This window comes from Leptinotarsa decemlineata, unplaced genomic scaffold (assembly GCF_025532065.1).
Source record: "Leptinotarsa decemlineata unplaced genomic scaffold, Ldec_3_MD MMD2_P_RNA_scaffold_6, whole genome shotgun sequence".
Lineage (NCBI taxonomy): Eukaryota > Metazoa > Arthropoda > Insecta > Coleoptera > Chrysomelidae > Leptinotarsa > Leptinotarsa decemlineata.
In genome coordinates, this window is record NW_027412533.1 from 12,130,846 (window position 1) to 12,140,399 (window position 9,554).

The 9,554-nt window shown below is 34.4% G+C and overlaps 1 long non-coding RNA gene across 1 annotated transcript; it reads left to right on the top strand.

Moving 5' to 3' along the window:
* The first annotated feature begins 4,287 nt into the window (after positions 1-4,287).
* On the top strand, positions 4,288-5,698 carry LOC141480147 (uncharacterized). Its single transcript, XR_012464191.1, has 3 exons — positions 4,288-4,494; positions 4,580-4,759; positions 5,210-5,698. It is a non-coding gene; the product is annotated as an uncharacterized lncRNA (long non-coding RNA).
* Positions 5,699-9,554: the final 3,856 nt, after the last annotated feature.

Below are 9,554 nucleotides of genomic sequence, written 5' to 3' on the forward strand. Positions count from 1 at the left end.
TGAACATTTCAACAAGGACTACACAAGTTGACAAGAATAAACGTAATATTCAGATAATACATTTTCCTAGACTTTTTATGTGCCTAATAATTAGCGAGTTTCAAATCAGTGCTTGTGATGTATAAATTAATAGTCATGTGTCCACTCATTATTTGTAAAACTGTGTTATAACTATAACACAAGTCGTTGAGAAAGATATAATTGACAATATAATCTTTCTGTTGATATGAAGTAAATCCCTAGCGATGAATTTTGGGGATGTATTTTCGAGATATTCTGCTAGAAAGAGCAGTTCATCACCAACTTCGGATTTGTCGATTTTCTCTTGCAGCAAATAACAGGTCATTATTATACTCTCCCCACATCGTTCCACTTTATCACAGGAAAATATCAGGAAACCACTCAGAATCTGTAAAAATGAATTCATTTGAAGTAATTAAACTCATTCCGAACATAATTTCACGGGTCATTCAAAAACAAATCCTCCTTTTTATGAAAGAGTTAACAAATATTCGGAACAATTAGGGCATACACTTTCTCAATTATTTTCTAACTGAATAACTACTCCTCCTCTTTGGATGATCAATACTTCTATATGTGACTCCTCTTTATCCTGTTTCACAAAAAAAAATACTCTTTCCCAAATTCTACTGGACCTATTCAACCAAAAACTAACCCAATATGAGAACCATGTAACTCTGTACACTGATGCCTCAAAACCAGATCAGGAAGTTGGCTCAGCTGTAGAATCGCCGGATGAAATATTGAAATACAAGCTACCCCAAGGTACATGTATATACACTGCTGAACTCTTTGCAATACTACAAGCATCAATATTCCTGAAGAATAATCCAGCTGATAGATTTTTATTTGTAATAGACTCTTTGAGTGCTATCAAGGGTATCTATACAACAGTTATATACAGAAAATCCCATAATATTATTAATGAAAAATGAACTCTATAGAATTGAATTGTTAAAGAAAAAGTAGATGATCGAAAGTTAAGGATAATCACCAAAATAACTTCATCGGATACGAAAAGATACATCAAGAATATGATCATAGACGTGTGGCAATGGAAATGGTTTCAGGCAAATTCAAAAGTAAACGAAATTAAACTATCCATGAAACCTTGGATACACCTTTCAAAAACCAGAAAACATCAGGTAATCCTCTGTTGACTTCGTATTAGACATGCCAAATTTTTGCACGATTTTCTTTTATCACGCGAGTAACAAACAATGTATGATATATGTGATACAGCAGTAACTGTGAAACACGTTCTTCAAATTTGCCTCAAGTACTAAGAAGCACAAATAGAATTTGGATTACCGAAACACCTACGAGAAATTCCGAATTCTTTCGATATTCTACCATTATGAAAGTTTCAAATGTTCATTCCGGCAAACTTTTTTTATTGAATTGCGTTTTATCCATGAGTTCCCCAATACATGACCAATAGAAATTTATTTTCTGTTTTCTATCATTATGCATCACTTCAGAAAGCCATTTCAGGAAAATTTGCATAACGATTTTTGTGTCTGACCCAATTTTGCAAGTTGAAAATGAATAGATCTGTTTTTTTTTTCATCAAGCAAAATAAAATTATTCAATTTCCACAATCTTATTCCTGCTGGAATTTTCATTGAGTGTTAAGTTTTGCCCTACATTCAAAATAATAACGTGGTGATCAGTAATAGGAGCTGGTTTCAGTTCCATTGAATCAATTTCATCAATGGTAGACTCGAATTATTAAAATCGGTCCAATCTTGTTGCAGTATTACAAATAAAATATGTATAAACCCGTTCATAACGTTCCTGTCATATTCACCAAAGTAACAAAAGTTTTTGATTATCCTGAATAGTAATAATTATCACAAACTCTCTCAATTATGATATACTAGTACTATGTTGCTGTATCGCTGCTGTTCCAATGTTTTGACAGAATCAGAATCAACAACTTAGGCGTGCGCAGCGTTATAGAACAGTACTTTCAAAAAATTGTTCTACAGCACCATCTGGTGGCAAGTTACAGAAAAAATGGTAGCCTAAAAACCTTCTCTATGAAAAATCACCTATACACATCAAGTTTCATCACGATCGGTTGAGCGATGTAGAAGTTTATCACTTACCAACCAACCAACCAACCAACAAACATCCATTTTTATATATTAGATACATTGAAAAACATTTTGGGAGTTATTGAGGCCTTGTTAAGGAGCTTTTAGAAGAATCTAACTTTTCGAACACCAGAAAATTAAGACGGTTCGGAAAGTCTCGCGGTAATAGTGCCTGTATTCGTTGCAGATGGTAAGGGTATAAGAGTTGTTCCTTTAAAATTCGAAATACCGTCATATGATGAACATTTAGCTGGAAAGTAATCTTTCTAGTACTGGTAGTCGGTTGTTCTTCAATCAAATTAAGTATTGCTTCCTAAAGCTGTGATGTTCGTACTTCTCGATGGCGACCACAATCCTGCGTTCTTTTGTCGAATGAACCATATTCTCGTAATCGTTGATAAAGTCGAGCAAATATTCTGTGTGAAGGATGCTGCCGTTGAGGACACATTTTAGCATATCTTCTAGAAGATTCTAACCCATTCCCCTGTGACAGATCGTAAACGTAATGCATATCAGCCATTTCCTCATTTGTGTATGCCATTTTAATAACAAGTGAATTATTAAAGCAACAAATTAAGAACAGAACAACAACACACAATTATTATTAATTCAATTTCGAAAATTCACAAACTGACAGCGTCATACCAATTTAATTGTCACTAACGCTAATAGCGACCTACTAGATAGATTAGTTTCGTATTTTCGCATTTATGACAATGTATCTCTGTAGTTGTTCCTAAAATAATTTTTTGCTGCGAACTGGTTTATTTTGGGCAAAAAACCCATGATACATTTTTTGTTTAGAATGAAACAAGCTATCGGAAATACATTTTTGAATGTTAAACAAATGATAAGACACAAAGTTACATTGGAAATAAATTTTTGGGGTTGCGTTTTCCACCCCTTCACCTTCTTGGGTTATACACAAATGAGGAAATGGCTGATATGCATTACGTTTACGATCTGTTATCGTACTCCTGTTCGCGATGTAGAGGACTCAACAAACCGCATCATCGATGCGTGCAGGGTAATCAGAGAGGCTTGTAACGGGATAATTATCTACTTAAAAATATATAGTTCAAAATATTGATAATGAAATCAACTTCATGAGGAAAAAATATATTATTCCGTATTCATATAAAATAAACATTTTACATTCAACAATTACAACATTATTGGACATATCCCCCGGACATCATGATTTTCCGCGCCACTGGATGAATGTCAAAAATTAGGTGAGCCCATTATTTGTTTGGAATATATTCTTTCGTTTCGTATAGCCTTTCGTTATAGGATAAATTTGAGGTTGTAAGGATACAGGGAGCAGTTGACATAATTTGAGCTAGATTGTCCTCGGTTTTCGATGTGGATACCTGAAAGTAAATAATACTTCAAAATACATGTCTTACCAAGACTAAATAACTAACTCTTACGGAAATAATTTTCCTTCTAATTGAAAATAACTATATTATTGTACCCACCTGTTAGCTGACCGTCCAGTTGTAGTTTAGTTCCATAATCCTTCAGATTGTTTTCGTTGTACCATTTAGGTTAGCTTATTAGTGGTTCTGTTGACCCAGTTTCAGAAAATAAGATTCATCAAGTTAGATTATTAGTCGCGATCTGTGAAACAGTTGTCATCATAGGGCTCGTAAGACAACGTTTCTCTGTTCGCTGATGGAGGGCGCGAGAGGTACCGTTTCACGATTATTTATAAAAATTCATGTCAAGACGTGTCGAAAAGGAAATTATTTTTACTGTTTCTTTGATTATTATATCAAATTGAATTCGTACTAAGTGTAGGTGAATAATTGACAGCTTGTTCAAATTAAACAATAGTGAACAAACATTATCAATTATCTTTCGCCATCTATGGGTCAGAGGGACTTAGAGGTTTTGTGATTGTAAATATACCTAAAAATTTTAGATGTCGATAGGTTTCAAATTATTGCCCTTTCTGTTTCACACACCTTTTCCGATAATTCAGTGATTTAACTTACCGACTTGGAAATGGAACGGAAGTCACGTATTTTACTCTTCCCCGATTGGTTCACCCAACGCTGCTCATGACGTATAGGCATGCGCTTCAATAAGGAAACGTTTTTCAAAATAGGCTTTATCGGATATAATTTCCCACTAGACTCCAAATCTCAATTTCCGGCCTACTCAGGACGGGAAGGAGAAACAGATGGACCTCCGTGTGTGTTCAGAAAGAACCATTTTGGAAAATCTGTCTATTAGACACCTCATAGAGGATTAATTTCCATAAGGTTTCATTTCAAGTGAAAAGGTGCCTGTTAGTTTCGTACTTATAGAGTATTGCTATTGTTTGGTTGTGGCCCTTTCACCCTGTTCAGGGATCAGAGAACCCCACGTGAGTACGCCATTTTTGTCAACCTTTTCCGTCCATTTGTGCTTTTTTTGAGACGTTTTCTCATTTTCATTTTCTCCTATTATAGGGCGATCTACGTGTGATTAGTTCATAGACGATTTTGTTGAACCATTACGAGTTGGGAACTACTCAAATTAGTATTTTGGAAAAATACTGAAATCTATTTGGTGGAAACCGAAAAAAAGAAATACTTGTCTTCAGTATTTCTCCGGATTTTATTGTAAATGAAACCCTTCTGAACTGGAAGGTAAGTTGCTCTAATTCAGACGGAGTGTACCTAAATTGTCTTGTGTAAAATATTTGTTGTTTTCATTTGGTTTTTTTAGTATACGGTTACTAGACATTTGCCAATAAAAATATATAATATCATAGTAACGTTCTATCATAATTTATTTTATTTTTGTTATTGATTCTTCCGCTGGAAATCAGCGCATTAATTTTTACTTTCGATAATTTCAGTAGATTCTTGCCATGTTTTCATATATATATTAGTAAACTTTTGGTGTTTTATTGAAGGTAAAGAAAATAAAATATTACTTTTCATATCGATCACTGTTTTACGGTGTTGTCCCATTAATTTAAAGTCATTAAGGATGCTACTTTTGTATTATGTACTTAGGATGATTTCAATAGAAATCAATGAGAATTTTTTTTTCTTTAAAGGGTTTTTTTTTTCTGGGGTACCGTTTTCCTGTAGGAAGAATTCACGCCAGATCAACAACCACTCTGGAACATTTTGACTACCTATCTTGGCGGATTCTTTAGATTCAAGATTGTTGTTTGGACTTGGGGGCGGAGAAGACGCGCAAGTACCTGAAACAATAAAAAAATTGACTATATTTTTTTTATATATTACTTACATTATCGTGATTAATAACTTACTGTTAATTGTGTAAAGCGGAAATTAAGTCGTGTTTTGATCCACTTGATTATTTTTTTCGTGATACTGCGTCTGCGCTATGGGCCCACAGCAAATGACTCCGGAACCCTTGTAAAATATTCTTGAAGGTGACTTATCTGCGGCTTCACTTCCTGCTCTTTGTGTATTTAAGTTTGATTTATACGTAGCTGGCTCTATTTTTTTTTATTGAGAAGTTTAAGGTAAATAGTAAGGAAACTTAGAAAGTTATCAACTCCGTTTGGCTTTAAGTATTGATTTGAATAAAACACATCGATTAAATCCATGGATGCTAAAAGTTTTTTTTAACCTGTGCTGATTTTGTTTTTTTTTCCTCGCAAAGTAATTGAATTTTAAATACCCAAGTATTAAGATTATACTGTACAATTTATTTTCACGTTATCAATATACTGATCTATTGGAATGGTGGCTGGTCAATTTTATTTTCTTTTCTCTTGGTAAGTTGGAGAATTGGTAAAGATATTAGTGAAATCTGTTGGCATTTCAACTTACCTGGCGCCCAAATAAAAAAAAAAATATAATATACAACATCTGTAAACTCACTCCCGTCTCCTCTGTAGTGAACCGGTATGCCTTGACTGTCATCGTGACAGCCCACCAATCGCAACTTCAAGTATTGAGGTTACAGGCTCCAGGAATATTTGAGCGAATACGTGGCTCAATGCGCCGACGTCTCGATGCATGCGTAATGTGTGAAGGTAGACATATTGAACATTTACTATTATTTCTACATGTTGTGTGTTTTGTTATTAATAAATTAGTTTTGTTTATAACCCTTTAATCGTTTAATGCAGGTACTAACTACAAAATAACAATAAATCCAGTTCGCATTTATAAAGATGTATCTCTGTAGTTGTTCGTAATATAATTTTTTGCTGCGAACTGGTTTATTTTGGGAAAAAATCCAAGAGACATTTTTTGTTTAGAATGAAACAGGCTATCGGAAATAAGTTGTATCTTTTTCGGTGCTTGTGAAAAAAATTGATATACGAATTTTATGTACCCCCTTTAAGGGGCTGTATATGAAGTTTCTTCATATGAAAGATCTTTTTTTTTCGATGAGGAATCACATCCTTGAATGTTTTACACTCATTCAGTTACATTCTGTATACTTAAAAAAGCCACCGGTTGTTCCTTGAAGAGGACCATGTGAAAATATCAAAATTTCAAGTTGACATATGACATGTAATTATTTCGTACATTCGTAGTACCAGCCAACGAAAAAGTTCAAGTTTATTTTGACATTCGAGTTTTGTCATTTGCTGGTACTACACATACCAAATTTTGGTAAAATTTTCTGGTGTTCGAAAAGTTAGATTCTTCTAGAAGCTCCCCAACAAGGCTTCAATAGCTCCCAAAATGTTTTTCAATGTATATATTATAAATGAGAGAGTTTGTGATAATTCTGACTATTCAGGATAATCAAAAACTTTTTGTTTCTTTGGTTAGAACTCTCAGCTTTGAATATGACAGGAGCGTTAGGAAAACTTATGAACGGGTTTATACGTATTTTATCTGTAATACTGCAACAAGATTGGACCGATTTTAATAATTGGAGTCTACCATTGATGAAATTGATTCAATGAAACTGAAACCCGCTCCTATTACCGATCACCACGTTATCATTTTGAATGTAGGGCAAAACTTAACACTCAATGAAAATTCCAGCAGGAATAAAAGATTGTGGAGATTGAATAATGTTATTTTGCTTATAAATATAAAACTTGGCAAGTTGACTTGGGTGTCACACCAATAGGTAGTTCCACTTATGTTTCGCTTGCGTTTACGCAGCTATTTTTATCAAGTACTTTTTTTATCGAGGACCGCCTGCCCGGTACTGACGATGCCCAATAGGCTGAAACAGCTGTCTACCGGTGGCTCTTAAATTGAAATCAATATGGGAATGATCAAAAAGTACTTATCCATTTATTTTTTGATTTTCATGGAATTATTTTCCAGCAGCTTGGCTGCATTAACCTTTCTGGATTTCATATAATTTCTAGAAACATGTGGATTCGTTTTCAGATGGCATTTCAGGTTAGCTTCCCAAATTTCTGTAACGGCAGTTGTCGGTTGATTGGTCAAACCTCCAACACAGACATAAAAACTTGGCAAGTTGACTTGGGTGTCACACCAATATGTGGTTCCACTTATGTTTCGCTTGCGTTTACGCAGCTATTTTTATCATTTTATCAAGTACTTTCTTTATTTTTCTCATTTTGATGTTCAAAGAGGAAGGGAACCAGGCTTCAACCAGAATAAAATCAAGATGGATTACGTCATTTTGTCTTCAATCGAGGACCGCCTGCTCGGCACTGACATAGGCTGAAACAGCTGTCTACCGGTGGCTCTTAAATTGAAATCAATATGGGAATGATCAAAAAGTAGTTATCTATTTATTTTTTGATTTTTATGGAATTATTTTCCAGCAGCTTGACTGCATTGACCTTTCTAGATTATATATATATATATATATATATATATATATATATATATATATATATATATATATATATATATATATATAAAAGTGCAGCTCCGAAAAGAAAAATTGAAGGTTTAGGACATTTGAGTGTATATCTGACTGAGAACAGTATGAAATTATATAATGAACGCCACCTGCCTAAATGCAATAATTAGAATTCGAAGTTCACCCTGCTAGGGTGACAAACTGGAACTTATGAGTTTATAAAAATATTGCGTTCACTTGAGCAACCCGAAAATATGAAAAGGAGCAAACAATGAGGATTCTGATTTCAATTAATCGGCTATAATTAACACTTGTTGTTTTGAAATACAAACACCAGCAATACATTATACCTCACCCTGAAGGTTTAATACTATCTTTATTTTGCACAGATCTTCACCTTGCAATCACCCAGTACTGTGTGTTAGCTCACAATTAATATGAATGTATAACCCATGAATTTGAGGTACATGATAAAATTAAGAAAATAAAATTTAATTCGAAATATTATATCTGGCCTGTTACTCCTGGACAATTAGTATTGATGAACATGAAATCTGGATCGGATGTAACTTCCACCTTAGGCAACAGCATAAGGGATCCACAGCAGATACAGATTGCAGATGACTGCGTATTTTCAATTCACGGAGGTCCTGTATCAGGGTGCAACCGTTCATTCAATAATTTATTGTCTTTGTCTTATTGGAGGAGAGTTACCAGTATCGATGTGCATTGGAATTTTATGAGTTTGTCCTAAAACCTTATCGTCACCCACCATTTCGTTGAAGGAAGAAATAACTTCATTTGCATCCTTTTCTTCACTGGGCTGGAGTCTATCTAGTGTCAACAGTAAAGGGTTGAATAGAAAATCGGAATTCCCAACTATGTTCAATTCACTCTGAGACAAATCACTATGGATATGCTAAGTATTTTCCTTAAAATGTAACTTCAAGAGAAATAATCTTGCAAAATCGCTACCCATTATAAACGAGTGCTTTACCGTCGGAACTACTGAAGCTCGTATCACTCGATAAACTTTTTCTATGCAAATGGGAAGATCATCAAATCCTTTGACAGCATTTTCTGTCCCGTCCGCAGCAATTTTTAAACCCAATGCTTTTAAAATATCTAGACCGAATTCCCCTACTATACTCGAAGAAGAACGTGAATCAAGAAGAACGGTTACCTTCTGGCCTACTTAACTAAGAGTAATATAAGGATGATTATCCGAACCCACCTTTTCTAACATGGGAGCTACCTGTATATTTTCTTGATAACTATTTTCATTCTTGAAAAACTTTCGTATCTGTGCTAACCATGACGTTCACCTACGATACTCTATACCACATTCATCTTTATTCATATAGGTCGTGAATACCTGGAAGAAGAGCGCCGACCATAAAAACGTCTTCGCGCTAGTGGTTTCACGAACACTTACAAATCTTGGAGGTTACTCCCTGAGTATCACATTTGGAACAAAATGTAGTCCTAGGTGATCTACAACTATAGAAAGTGTAATTGAGGAAACGACAATTCCAGCAAATCATACCCTCGGTGTTTCTGTAAGAAGAAACAGAGCTATCGACGTGACTAGAATCAGCAATAAAACACACACTATCACTATTATTATTGCTATTGTTGTTTCCCTTAGAAAAC